We start from the raw sequence: 13,857 nt of genomic DNA, 5'->3' as shown, positions 1-13,857 counted from the left end.
GCTATCAAAAGATTGTACACTTTACAGTTCAAATTTTTTTCGACTATTATTAAATAAAATAATAAATATTTACCGAAAGTTATTTTTTTGCATAGTCTATTTTGAAAGTTATTTTTTGCATCGTTGGATTAGTGAATTTTATAATTGGGTACAAAAAATTTTCAATTCGCATGAAAAGTTCCCCAGATATATAGAAATACGCAGAAAGTAAAATTAACATCGAGGGTTTCAAACTTTGGAGCGCTGTCTTGACCAAACTATTGGGACCACATCTCCCAGATTGTGGTCATCCCCTATATCAGGGATGGCGAACCAATGGCACGCGTGCCATTTATGGCACGTTATTCAATATTTTGGGCACGTCACCGATCACAAAGTTCACTATGAAGCATATTAACGATTAAATTAAGATTCAAAAAAAAATTAACAAGCTAACAATAAATAACTAGCAAAGAAAAATTAACAGTTTTGCTTAAACTAACATCTTACATCCCTAATATAAGTTACTTGTCATCTAATCTGCAACAATGGAAGTCACACTGATGTCACTTTAAGTTGAATTACGCTTATAACTGAGACATTGCAAAATGTACTTTTTTTTCTCAGTAAAAAAAGAGTTTTGAGTTGATAGTATTTAATATTATTATTTACCCAATAATCACGAAGTCAAAACTATTTGTCGGCACGTCTATGACCTCATTAAACAATTTTCTAGAAAAAATGGCACGCTGGTGCATAAAGGTTCGCCATCCCTGCCATATATTTTAGCAATCAGAAATCTGAATCTGTCGAAAAAAATATATGTTTATTCAGAGAAAGTATGTTTTTATGTCTGATTTCTTAATTTAAAATGTTGTCTGCTCTTATTAATTAGCATATTTGAGGTCACCCCCACAAGCCATTAAGATTGAGTCCTAGAGTGTGAAATCCAATCATTAAATCAAAAGATATTCAGGGGAGTCCATTTTTCTTTGGTTTTTATTTTTTTTAATGTATTTATTTTACCGCACTGTACATTGCACAAAATGAACACGGAATATCTTAATAATAACTTTTGATCTAATGTTTGGATATTCATATAGTAGGATGAAATCTTAATAATTAAAAGGGTGGATCTTAAATAAACAAATTAATACACAGAGATGATATTGTGGGTTAAAAAATCAGACATTACAAAGCACTTCTTCAAGGTAAACATAGTTTTTTCCCCCAAGGAATTCAAATTTGTTACTCTTGAACAACAGTTTGAACAAACTTTTTTAGGCTGTGTCACAACAGTCTAAAAAATAATTTAGGCATTAGAGCGGACAAAAACTTGGATTCTTTAATATTAATTGCGTTCTTCGCTATGTCTTTCGCTATGTCTATTAAATCTAAAAACTTCTTTTTTCCTTTTTTACAATTATAAAACTTATTACACAAATATTACACTCATTATACAAATATAATTCTTATAATTATTTATTAACTTTTATTATTGTTTAATATTTTAAAGATAAAAATACTTTTTTATTGTAAAGAATGCAAATTTCTACATCGCCTTCTGCTATTAAACTTTAAATTACCAAATACAATATTTGCGCTGATTCAGTCTAAATGTACTATTTTTATTAAAAGGTATGAACTGAATACGTAATTTTTTAAAAATATTTTGAAGTAAACAAAACATTGAAAGTGAGAATACGTAATATAAAAAATGACGTAATAATCATCCAATAATCGTGAGGCACACTTTGAGTGGGCGACGGCCTTCTAGAGATACGTCACATGGTAGTATTATCCTAAACTGCCACAACATGCATTTGAATATAATTAAAAAATGCGAGGAAAATACTTTAAACTGCATTTTAAATGGCATCCCGCTGTTTTGTTGGAGGTGACTTTTGATTGTTTCTAATTGTACGGAGTTGTATGAATTGAATTATCATCAGAATTGGCTTCAAAAATATTTGGCAATAAATCACAATAAGATAAATATTTATATGGAAGTACATTTAGATATTTTACAAGATAATTCATTTCATAAATATTAGAAAGAAACTAAAGTCAGGATTCCGAAAAAATGAAACTCTCCGGTAAAATTCAAATTGTTTTTTTTTCTTTTTATCTTATTAAATTTTAAAAGTTAAAATATGATTCGGCAACGCAATAAATTTTTTAAAAAATGGGAAATTAAAAATGTTGCTTCATTAGATTAAGAAAAGTAGTTATTTCTGTCTTTTGAACAATTGCAATATTTTTCAAATAATCAAAGCAATGAGATCATGTGGTTACTAATTAATACTCTGAAATTTAATACTCTAAATTTTTTTGTTTTTCAATTTTTAAAAATTGACTTTTCTTTCTATTTGAACTGATGAAAAGTGACTTAAAGATAAAAATCTGCTTTATTAGTAGTAAATTTAATAACTCTTTGACTGTTTCTATACTTTAAAAAAAAATATTTTTCATGCTTTAATTGACGAAAACCATTTTGATGGAGCGGAGATTATTTTCAACGAACTTTACCCTAAATCAAGGATATTTTTCAAATATACAGCAAGAAAAGGTACAGTCCGCAAAAAAAAAAACGAATCACCCTGAATAACTTTCGTTCTAGTGATCGGATTTTCACGAACTAAGTGTCAATCTTAATGGTTCCTGGGGGTGACCTCAAATATGTTAATTAATTAGTGCTAACTATTAATTAAGTTACGAAATCAGACACAAAAACGTACTTTCTCTGAATAAATATATAATTTTTTTTACATATTTGGAATCTAGACCCTTGAATTAGTGGGGGTAGACAAAATTTTAAAAAAATTGGGTGGTAAATTGGGCCGCAATAAAGGTTTATATATTTGGCGATAGTCCAGAAAACCGCCAAAAAAAGTCGCCTGCGCAAATAAATATTTTAAGATAACCCATTGAGTAATTCAAAAGAGGAGTGCTTAATTTTACTAGGTTGCTACGCAACCAAACTCTGATAGTAAAAAAATTGAAATAATGTTCAGTGATTGCTCGGAGGGGCTTAATTTATTGTTAATAGAAAATATCTCGAAGTTTCCAGGCCATAAACAATTTTTTTAGGGGATTTCTGTCCAAAAAGCAAAAAAAATATTATTTTAATCTCCTTTGAAAAGTAAATTTGAATCGATTTATAAATTATTTATGATAGTTTTTAGAATTTAAATACATGAACTTTTTATCTGATATTATTTAGATTACACTGTTTTTACTATATTTATTCGAGGATTTTATACTAAAATAAGATGAGCATAACTTATTATAGCTATATACAAAATTTTAGGGATAATCATTTTTACAGTTTTAATCGAGTCTTCTAGGCAAGAAAGTTTGAAGAAAAAAAAAGTGCTTGAAAAATAAAATGTAGATTGTATAATAATTCTAATGCACATTCACAAGGCTTTCTATAATTTACGATATTTCTTTTTTCTATATCTCAAGGAATTGCTGAATGTTTAGTGGCATTTTAAAAAGATTGAAATATGTTATGTTTAAGAATAAGATATTGAAATAAGATTTAAGTTGTAATGCAAATTGTAGGATTCATTGCTTAAAAAATCGCTTCATTCTACTAGATATTTAGGTTACATCGTTTCCTTTGGATAAAGATGATTAGCAAATAGCATTCTCATGTTTCGATACATTCTGAAACTTATACGTTCGCAAATTCACCATAAAATGTCGCACAGCATATTCTTCAATTACGATAAGCTACATTTACCACCAAATACTGCTACTATGGTTATTTTTGCTTTCTTATATATATCTGATGATCTCTTTTCAAACAGAGCTCGTAAGATCCTTAAGATACTGAAATGGGGGCACAAAAACTTAAGAGATAAAATATTTAATTTCATTAACTCAAAATATCTGGTGTCAAAATGTTAATTTTTAAGTTAAATATAACTTTTACAATATTGATGTTCTTACATTTTTAAAGACCATATGAATCCTGATAAAATATTAAAATGCATATGTTTACTTTAACTAGTGTAAAATCCTTATCAAAATAATGATCAAGACCCAAATGTAAAACAGTATAATTGACGATAAAAACTCAACTGGCTTCAAAACATATGAAGAGGGAAGTAAAAGTCGACATGTTTCGAGTTTTCAAATATAATCGCCCATTCTCAAGACTTGTCAGGCTTGGATAACTTGTGACTTTTATTATTGGACGCTCAAAACATGTCCATTTTTATTATCATCTATTATTTTTTTAAATCAATGAAGTTTTTATATTTTCGATTCAGTTTCTTGGGATTATCCATTTAGTTACACAACATATTAAATTATTTCACTCGATATTAAAATAACTTTTACATATGTTATAGGCACGGGTTCTTAGATTGAAAAAATAATAATTCACTACTTTGTAAAAATATTAATGCAGTAAAAAAAAAATTTTCTTTTTTGCTGCAAGCCTTAACATTTTAGTTTAATGTCATAAAAAAATTCTGTTTACAATTGAAATTTCAAAAGTCGAATGTGAAAATGGAATGTCCCCTAGTACCAGGAATCGAAATTAAATAGTAACAAGGACAACTTTTTTAAACAAGTTAGCGTTTCCGTCCTACTCGAAGTTGTTTGAAAAGGTATTTTTTATATATCGATTCCAAAGTTTATTCTACATATATTTCAGGGTATACTTTCGGAGTATTTCGATCGAGTTTATTTTTACACCCTTATTTGCTTAAAATTATTAAATAATTTACTTAAAATAAATTATTCAAGCTATATTATTTAATGCATTTATAGTATAACAATAAACGGAGCTTCCAACGCATATCCTTAACCTTAATACCGCTATCATTAAATAAATGGAATAAGCTTAGATAAATAATAAAAGTTAATTTTTCCCTCGCGTAATTTTCAAGGAATAATATGTTTCGATCAAACAGATTTCAATCTGGAAATAGCGAAATTATTGAGTAGGTCCCTTGGAGCAATATCATTCTTATCCTTTTTTGACGAAATATAGGAAAAATTAGTTTTCACAGTTTCTGTAAAAAGTATGTTAGCCTACTTGCCACGTTTTTTTTTAAATTTTTTTTTATTAAAATAAGGTCGGAAATTGTGTATTGTGTGCACTGCTTCGGAATCCTTACAAATTTCAATTTTTAGTATTTCCTGATTAACAAAATAAGGCATTTTCCTGATAACAAATTATATTACAATAATATCTTGGAAATCATGCTAAATAAAAAATTAAACGAAATAGTTGTATATTATCAGAAAAAAAAATCTACTTGGTATCATAAAGAGTAAAAGATATAATGAAATAATTAGTGAATCACACGTGGTCAGATAATTAAAAATTTAATTTCACAACTAAGATAGTAGGACGACATTTAAGATACTGAGATATTTTAAGACACTAAAAAAATTGGCTACGTATTCCACAGCTTTTTATGTTCGGTATCTTTATCCTCTTTGTAGTGACTTATAAAACATCAACACTATTTTAGATAATCTAAGTTGAAGTCACAAGAAACAAAAAGAAAAAGACAATCAATAATTTATATTCTTTTTTCAAAAAAATAGTATGCTAAGTAAATAATCAGCTGTTTTGCATTAAATAATTTTAAACAGCTGAATGTTTTTAATTTCTTAACAAGGTTTTATTCTTAGCTAGCAGACAATAATTCTTTAAAAAAAACTTGACTATAATTTGAAAAGGAAACCTAAATTACAGAAAATCTAAATTAAAGTTCTAAAAAAATTATTAGTATATTAATGAAGAAATAATAAACGTAAAATGGAAAAGAATAAGAATTTTAAAATGTTAAAATTTTATTAAATAGTTGGTAAAATAGTTCTGCGATACACTTCCGGAAATTTCTTTTAAGATTCGGATGATATAGGGTAAACCAACAAATGAAGGAGCATTTCATAGATATTTCTTAGAAATAAGATTTTAAACGTTTTAATTTAGATTGATTGGTAAGAGTAGCTTACTGCCTAACAATTGGAAGTCCTTTAACAATGCATTTAGTTATCTGGTCTTTGAGTCTTCTCTGGAAAAAGTTTTGAATTTGTTAGTATCTGTTCAACGCCTTGTTTCTTTGACAAAATTATATGGTCAGTGTTTGTTGTTATGCGTTTAAACTACAATTAATTGCATATAATAATGCTTTTTCTTTTCATTGTGAAAAAAAGAATTCAAAATATGGTCATTGAAGTTACGTTTTATTTATTTTAAGCATCATAACATAAAGCAAGTACTGAGATTAGGGGGTGTTTATTAACTGGATTGCAGAACGATGAAAAAGCAATGTATAAACAAGTGTTCCTTTACTGGGATTTTTTCAAGTTAATGAAAATAAAAGAAAAATTTTAATTTTCTTGTACCTTTTGTCATATTATAAATCAAAATTATGTTAAAAATAAAAAAAAAAAAACTTCTAACCAGTGAAGGAACAGGCATGTTCCTTCACTGAGAATAGATTTCCCAGTGAATGAATAGTATGTGTGAAATATGATTTTACTTGGATAATTAGTAGTTCAGCGACATAGAGGACTCCTAAAATTCAGTTAAATGTTGTATGAATAGTTCCTATAACTATTTCATTTAAATATGCAAATTTAATTGCTAAATTTATTTAAAGAATTATAATAATAATTAATTTATTATTTATCTTTATAAATGTAGTGATTAGTTATTACATCATACCTTAGACTCCTTAATAAATTATGTTTATTACCTAAATATAACAACTAAATATAATAATAAAAGCTTGAATGGAATCTTTGCAGGATTTTGTGCCAATAATTAGCTAAATTATTATCCTATTGCCGTCTTTAATGTCCTAACGGGAACTGGTAGGAAAAATCCATTTAAAGACAATTATCTAGGTGAAAAATGGGTGAAGTTTTTTTAAGGTGACATCCACCGATAACTCAGTGTAATGCGAAGATAATTTCAAAAGGCAAAACTTCCCTTAGAGAATATTCGAAATACTGGTTTTAAGAACTTCAGAGAATCTTTAGGAGGAAAGTAGCCCTGGCATCCTTTTATAAAGTGATTGCATTTACAATGCGAATGAAACAAGAGTTGAATACTGCCCTTAAACGGGAAAAATCTGCGGCTTTAAAAATTATAAGGATTTATATTCTAAAGTACCTAGGAAAGAAAAAGTACCTCCATTGGTAGTTTTTCCTTACAGAAGAATTCGTAGAGATATTACAGAATCAGTCCCTGCTACTTATTTCATTGGAAAAAGCTATTCATGAAATGAAACGATGACCGCAGCAACATTTTACAAATATATTGCAAATGTTTCTACCCATGGCTAATTAAAAATGCAATCAAATTCCTAATTTTGCTTCTTCTGAATAGGTATAAATCTCATATCAATTTGTAACTGAGCAAGTTTTGTTCCTCGAAACAAATTTTCTGGTTTAGTTTTCTACGTAATTCTTGGAAATCTCGTTAGATCTTGAAAACAAAAGAATTGTAAAACAATATGTCTAGAAAATTTTACATCCATTTTTAAATAAGATTTTAGGCATCAACTGATGAAGTTAAAATGCTTTTATGAAATGCGATATTTTTTCATTCGATGTAGAAAACATTGACTGTAACAAATGCATGCAAAACAGACACCAAGAGTTAATGAGCAAGACAACTTATCAACAAAACACATGCATCGAGAGTAACGATGCACTATTTCTTCAGAAGCTTGAGAAGGAAATCTCACAAGTTATGTTGCAAATTTTTAAAGGAACATTGATAGAAAAGTTTAATCTCCCAAATATCCAATAGCCTGCGCTTTTCTCAATATTGAAGAATTTATTTCAAAAAGAACAATTGTATAATCAAATTTTGGCTCTGAAGCTGAGACAACTAACATTAATAATGAAAGTATCTTGAAAACCGATTTTGAGATAAGTCCTCTTGAGGCATTGTTAGTTGCAAAAACGATTGGTTTCATAAGTAACTACTAGATATAAGTCAATGAGAGATGGGTTTTACTCAAACTTCGAAACTCCTTTTTCTCATTTATTATCCAGTGAGGAATTCTGGAAATGGAACTGGAAAATCAAAAGAAATTTCGAAGATACATTTACATTGGCCAAAAATTTGGAAAAAAGAGGAAGGTTAAATCAAAAGAAAAAGAAATAAATTACTTATGACGAAGAGAAAAAAAATACTTAAAAAGATTTAAAAAAAAGCTTGAAAAATATGAGGAAAAGATTAAACAAAAAAATGATCGAATTATAATAATAATAAAAACATCATCAGATTACACAATGATAAACATTCATAATTTAGAACGGACTATTAAACTAAAAAAATGAAAAACAATTTTTTTAAATTATGTATTCAAACATATTTTACTTTCCATTCCATGACTGAAAAAAAAGTAAAATTTTCCACATTAACTATGGTGATATGTCGTAATTCCAAGAAAAATCTTGTTTTTAGACATTTGTGTGGCCTATGGATTCCTAACGAGCATCAAACATTATCAAAATTAAGTGTTCATTCTCTGGAAAATTTAGTGTTTATTCATTGGTAAGAACTGTTCCTTCACTTGGTCATCTTACTACTTATTATTTAAACCACCAAAAGCTTAAAACAATATTATGTAAGTTATCTAACTTTTTTTACATAATTTGCATTTAATAACAAATATGTCGAAACCATCATTTAGCTAAAATTACAAATTTTGAAATTTTTATGAATTTTTTTTAAAGGCAAGCTAAGCTTAAGTGTTCCTTCATTGTTTAGTTTACCCTATAAGATGTTGAGAAATTTGCGATGTTGTGAGAGATGTTTAAAAATGTTGACTACGTATTTTTATTAATATTTATAAAATATATATTCAAGAAATTGATAAATATATTATTCCAAATCTATGCATACGTATGTATATTATTGAAATTGTATCAGTTATTGAAAAACAAAATAAAAAAAATAAAAAATAATCACATTAAATAAGCACAATCTGGTGTATTCTATCAGAAGCACGCTTTTTTAAAACTAGACATTTGTTGAATAAAGTGTTTTTTATTCAAAATTCTTTACTAAATTGCAAATAAATTATTAAATGACTAAAAAAGAAACATCGTATTTTATAGTGTGAAAGAAATAAAAATAAAAAGATTAGCAAACGATTATTAGCGAAAAAAATATGAATGAAATTTTACGCTACGCGCGCGAAGTCAAGTTCCTTCCAAGTTTATCACATTTTAATATTAATCGCCCCAATTAGTTATTTCTTTATTGTCGCCAAATTATTTTTTTAAAAATAATTAATTTTAATTTTTCTCAGCTTCTAATAAATAAAAACAGTTGAAACTTTAGATTTTTCAATTGAAAAATATGTAGATTAATATGGTATAAAAAAATTCTTACCTTATAATTCAATATTTTTTCATCCTCACTTTAATTAAATAATAAAAAATAATAAATAATTATTAAAAATTATTTTTTGGAAGAAATTATCTTTGGGTAAATGAGTTTTATGAGTGGGTGCAATTTTTTTTTTTGAATTGCTTCATTAGTTTTGAAAATATGACTGAAAACGCAAAAAGCGAAATTAACATTAAGGGGTACGAACTTTGAATCGCTCTCCTGACCAAACTATGGGGACCACATTTCCCAGATTGCGGCTACCCCCTATATTTTGAAGATAAGAAATCCAAATATGTAAAAAAAAATGCATGTTTATTCAGAGAAAGTACGTTTTTGTGTCTGATTTCGTAACTTAATTAATAGTTAGCACTAATTAATTAGCATATTTGAAGTCACCCCCAGGAACCATTAAGATTGACACTTAGTTCGTGAAAATCCGATCATTAGAACGAAAGTTATTCAGGGTGATTCGTTTTTTTTTTGCGGACTGTACAATAAAAATTAATCTTTCCAAAAATGTTGATTTCAGAATTGTATATGTATAATTTTGTCAGAAAAAAATTCGTTGAATTTCTAAAATGCTTTTCGTTACATTACTTCGAAAATAATGAATAATCATCTATTACTTTTTTAACTGTGTCAATTGTATCAATTAATTGATTGATTATTGTATTAATTCATTTTTTCTCCTTTTATGAAAAAAGGTGATTAAAATCATAATTAGCATCTATCCTCTTTGACCTTCTACCGGGATTACAGTTTTACAAATATACTATATTACGAATACACAATTCAAATATATAATACTACGTTAAACAAATAAATAACATTTATATTTTATTTAGAATCTTGAACAAAAAATTACGATAATTGTCAGAAATTTAAAAAAAGTTGTAAATATATCTATTTATTTGTGATTTGTTTCTAATTTAACTGAATTAAGTTTTCTCCGCAGTATTACGCTCCATGCAGTGAAACAGTTATACAGGTTACTAACAACTCATCCCCCCCTTCTCTCTGTCTCTTTTTTTATTTTTTACGCAATGAAACGTAGTAACTTTTTGTTTTTAACTAGAACGGAGACACCTTTTTTTATCAATGACTTATTGTTATTATGTGTTTTCAAATTTGAAACGCGTTCTTTCTCTCGGACTCTCTTGACGTCATGCATCTCCAATAAACTCAGTTGAAATCGGCGCTCTCCTGATGACGTCAAATGAAAGTTTTTATTCGGTAAAAGTTAACGCAGTTCAATAATTGTTCAACTAGCGTTTCATAAGACCTGAACTAAGCTTTATCGAAAGTATAGTAAATCTGTGTGCATGCAAAATCGTATAATTTTAATTCGTCCGCCAAGTCTATCATTTCAAAAATGATCTTTTGGATTACTCTAAGTGCTCGACTTCGCGTGCAGGTCGTCGGGCTACCGAAGCGGGGGTGCCATCCCCTCTGCAGAGGATCAAAATTGCGATGGCATGTCTTCGGATCATCCTCGGGGATGTTTCCCAGACCGTCGCCAATAGCCCATTGTGCAGCTCTAGTGCGACGTAAATGAACAACAACAACAAGGATTACTCTAAAACCAAAACGTGCATAGAGTAAACAAAATGGTGGTCAAAAACTAAAAAGGTAAAAATAATTGCTTGAATTAATTTTTTTCTAATAATTATTCTAATTCTAATTCTTTTTTAATATTTTTTTATTTATTTCTTAACTTAACTGTTTTTTTATTTATTTATTTATTTATTGCTTTTTTGTCTTTATTTTCGAAAGTTTTATTCTTTACTAATAACACTGAGCGTTTTGTTATGAAAATATTAAATCAGAGATAGAGTTATCAATTTTCTATTGCATAAATAATGCTTGAAGAACATAAGAGAGTAGGTTTTGACATATTTTTAGGTTTTGACGTTTTCTCTTAGTGATATTTTAAAAAAGGAAACAAAAATTGTATAGATTCTCGGAAGATTGTACAGATTCTTGTAACTGTATAGATTGAGAATTTTTTGACACACCTTGTGAGGAAAGTATACTGTAAAAAATTTCGGATCAAATTACGGTTTCAAAAGTACTGGTATTTTGGGTGTATCTAAATACCAGTTTTGTATGCATGCAGTTGTTGGGTGCATCGAAATACCAATTTGGGTTCATAAAATCCATTTTTACCATAAAATATTATATCGTAATTTTTACAGAACTATTAATTTACTCTTGAGAGATTCAAGAATTGTACGGTAATTATTACTGTAAAAATTACAGTCTATCAAATTTTTTTGTCCCGTAACATGTTCCAGTAAAAATAGATGTCACTGTAAAAAGTACCATCATCTTGAGTGCTTGTACTGTTCGCCGTAATTTGATCCAGACTTTTTTAAAGTGAAATTTACCACACTATTAAAAATTATTGATGAATAATGACTGGGGACAATACTAATTAAATATTAATATGAATATTAAGTTACCTCTCATGTTTGTTAAGGAATTACTCGAACAAATGTGAATATTCTTTGGTAGTAAACTAGATTAAAAAGTTCCCGAAAAACAACAACTTAATTGAAATCCAATATCAGATTTTGAATGCTACAAAACCTGATAAAATATTAAAAAATTCTACTAAATTCTGTTTACTTGTAACGCAATTTTTGAAATGAGCATTTCAAAAATGACCGGTTGATTTCGCTTTTTCTTCATACCCGTATAACATCAATATCATTCGAACATTGCTAACATCTGAACTTCATTTCCTTCAATTTCAATTATTACTTTTAATGCTTGTTTGATAGATGAACTAAGTAATAATATTAAAGCTCAATAAAATATCTAAAGTTGACGCGTTCCTTAACCAGAAAGAAAAAAAAAATCTCCATAAAAACTAGCCGCTTTGTCGTTGTTCCCAAAACTACACTACACAGTATGATAGCAACTGAAAAGATGAGATGAACAATAAGAAATTGAAACAACAACGTTAACAATAATAATTTTCTGTGTTTTAATTTTCTGTCAAATGATGTTTTTGCTACTGTTTCTCGGAAACTGTTTATTGTCAAATGCACTTGGAACATTCCTCCACTCCAAAAATTTTGAAAGTTTGTCAATTAATCTTTTATTTAGTAATATCTTCTAAATTTCTTTATTAAAATAAATTAATATTGTATAATAAATAAGACTAAAATAAGATTTTTCCTCAATAAATCGCAAAATATTTCTAAAGTTAAGAAAAATTGACGCACCTTTGACCATCTATTGACTTGTCAATCGGTCACTCTTAAATAGTTATTCTTACTTTTTAATACTTTTTCTAAAACACCCCTTTTATTTATAGAATTAAAGAGATCTGAAGTGGCTATAATTTAAGTTGTTCTAAAAGGCATAGAAATGCTTATTTCCAAAAAAAAAAAAAAAAATCATCATCATTACTTGCAGTTAACTGTTTTATCAATGCCAAGTATGTAAATTTTGCATGGCATTCAGTTCTCAAAATATTCAATTGACATCTGAATCCCTTATAAATGAATTTCAACTTATACACCGAATTTTACTATTTTCGAACACTAGGAATAAAATACAATATTAGCCAGTATAATTCAACGTGATGTACAGAATCCTTGCTGCTATTTTGGCAAATCACTTTACCTGTTATAAAGATCGATCTTCGTTGTATTATGTTTGAATAATAACACCACGACGTTGAATTAAAAACTTTGATTTTTCATCACTGTCTATAAATTACCATTTTGTTACAATTCGTGCATGATCAATTTATAGATGTAAAACCGCAATAGTAAAAATACCATAGTAGAAAAATCACCATAAAAATATGCATTCCTATTTATACTACACCTGAATTGCCTGAAGGTTAAGGTGTCAAGATCGCAGGTGACCACCTTGAGGCGAGTCGAGGGTGTGCCCCACGTCGTAGACGTCAATGTGACGTCAATAGACTATTGACGTCACAACAAATGCCGTTCCAACGCCCACGTAACAGGATCCGCGGTGGATAAGGCGGGAAAAAGAGCTACCTGCTGCAAGAATGTGGTTAATTTTTGTTTTGTTTTCTGGAAACAGTTTGTTAATGATCAGCTAAATTGTTTTGACAGTTTAAAAACTCAGTGAAAGTTTCTGAATAACTATGGGTTTCAGTCTCATGGAATGGAATAATTAATGTTCCAAAACACGAATAAGCAGAATGTTTGATTTCATTCCATGTGCTGGTATTTATATTTATGAATTTTTTCGTTTAATCCGCAAAACGGCCAGCCTTAAACGAAATTATAATAAAAACGGTCTTATTGCCAATTTACAGCCTGTTTTTCATTTATGACAGAATGGATTTGACTGTCACAGACTGACTTTTAACAGTTATTACAATAACATTGCTTGAATCTTCCTCTGTGAGTGTTTTGAGTGTTCTGAAAAAATATTGAAAATAAAATGACTTTTTAGAGAGATTTCTTACCGATAATTTCTTTAAGAAAAAATTATTTTATCAT

General features: G+C 28.2%; 1 protein-coding gene and 1 long non-coding RNA gene across 2 annotated transcripts in view; one reads left to right on the top strand and one right to left on the bottom strand.

Moving 5' to 3' along the window:
* LOC139426296 (uncharacterized) overlaps positions 1 to 13,857 on the bottom strand; it is a 122,114-nt gene that overhangs the window by 7,554 nt on the left and 100,703 nt on the right. The window lies entirely within an intron of this gene.
* Positions 10,880 to 13,857, top strand: part of LOC107455074 (activating transcription factor 3) — a 100,223-nt gene continuing 97,245 nt past the window's right edge. Inside the window, exon 1 of the mRNA XM_071184511.2 lies at positions 10,880 to 10,996. The gene's annotated coding sequence lies outside the window, so the exon portion shown is untranslated. The remainder of the gene's footprint in view (positions 10,997 to 13,857) is intronic.

The sequence above is a fragment of the Parasteatoda tepidariorum genome, chromosome 10 (genome assembly GCF_982258835.1).
Source record: "Parasteatoda tepidariorum strain Cologne lab strain chromosome 10, Ptep-v5.0, whole genome shotgun sequence".
Classification (NCBI taxonomy): domain Eukaryota; kingdom Metazoa; phylum Arthropoda; class Arachnida; order Araneae; family Theridiidae; genus Parasteatoda; species Parasteatoda tepidariorum.
The sequence above is the reverse complement of the archived record's forward strand: the minus strand, read 5'-3'. Positions and strand labels throughout refer to the sequence as shown.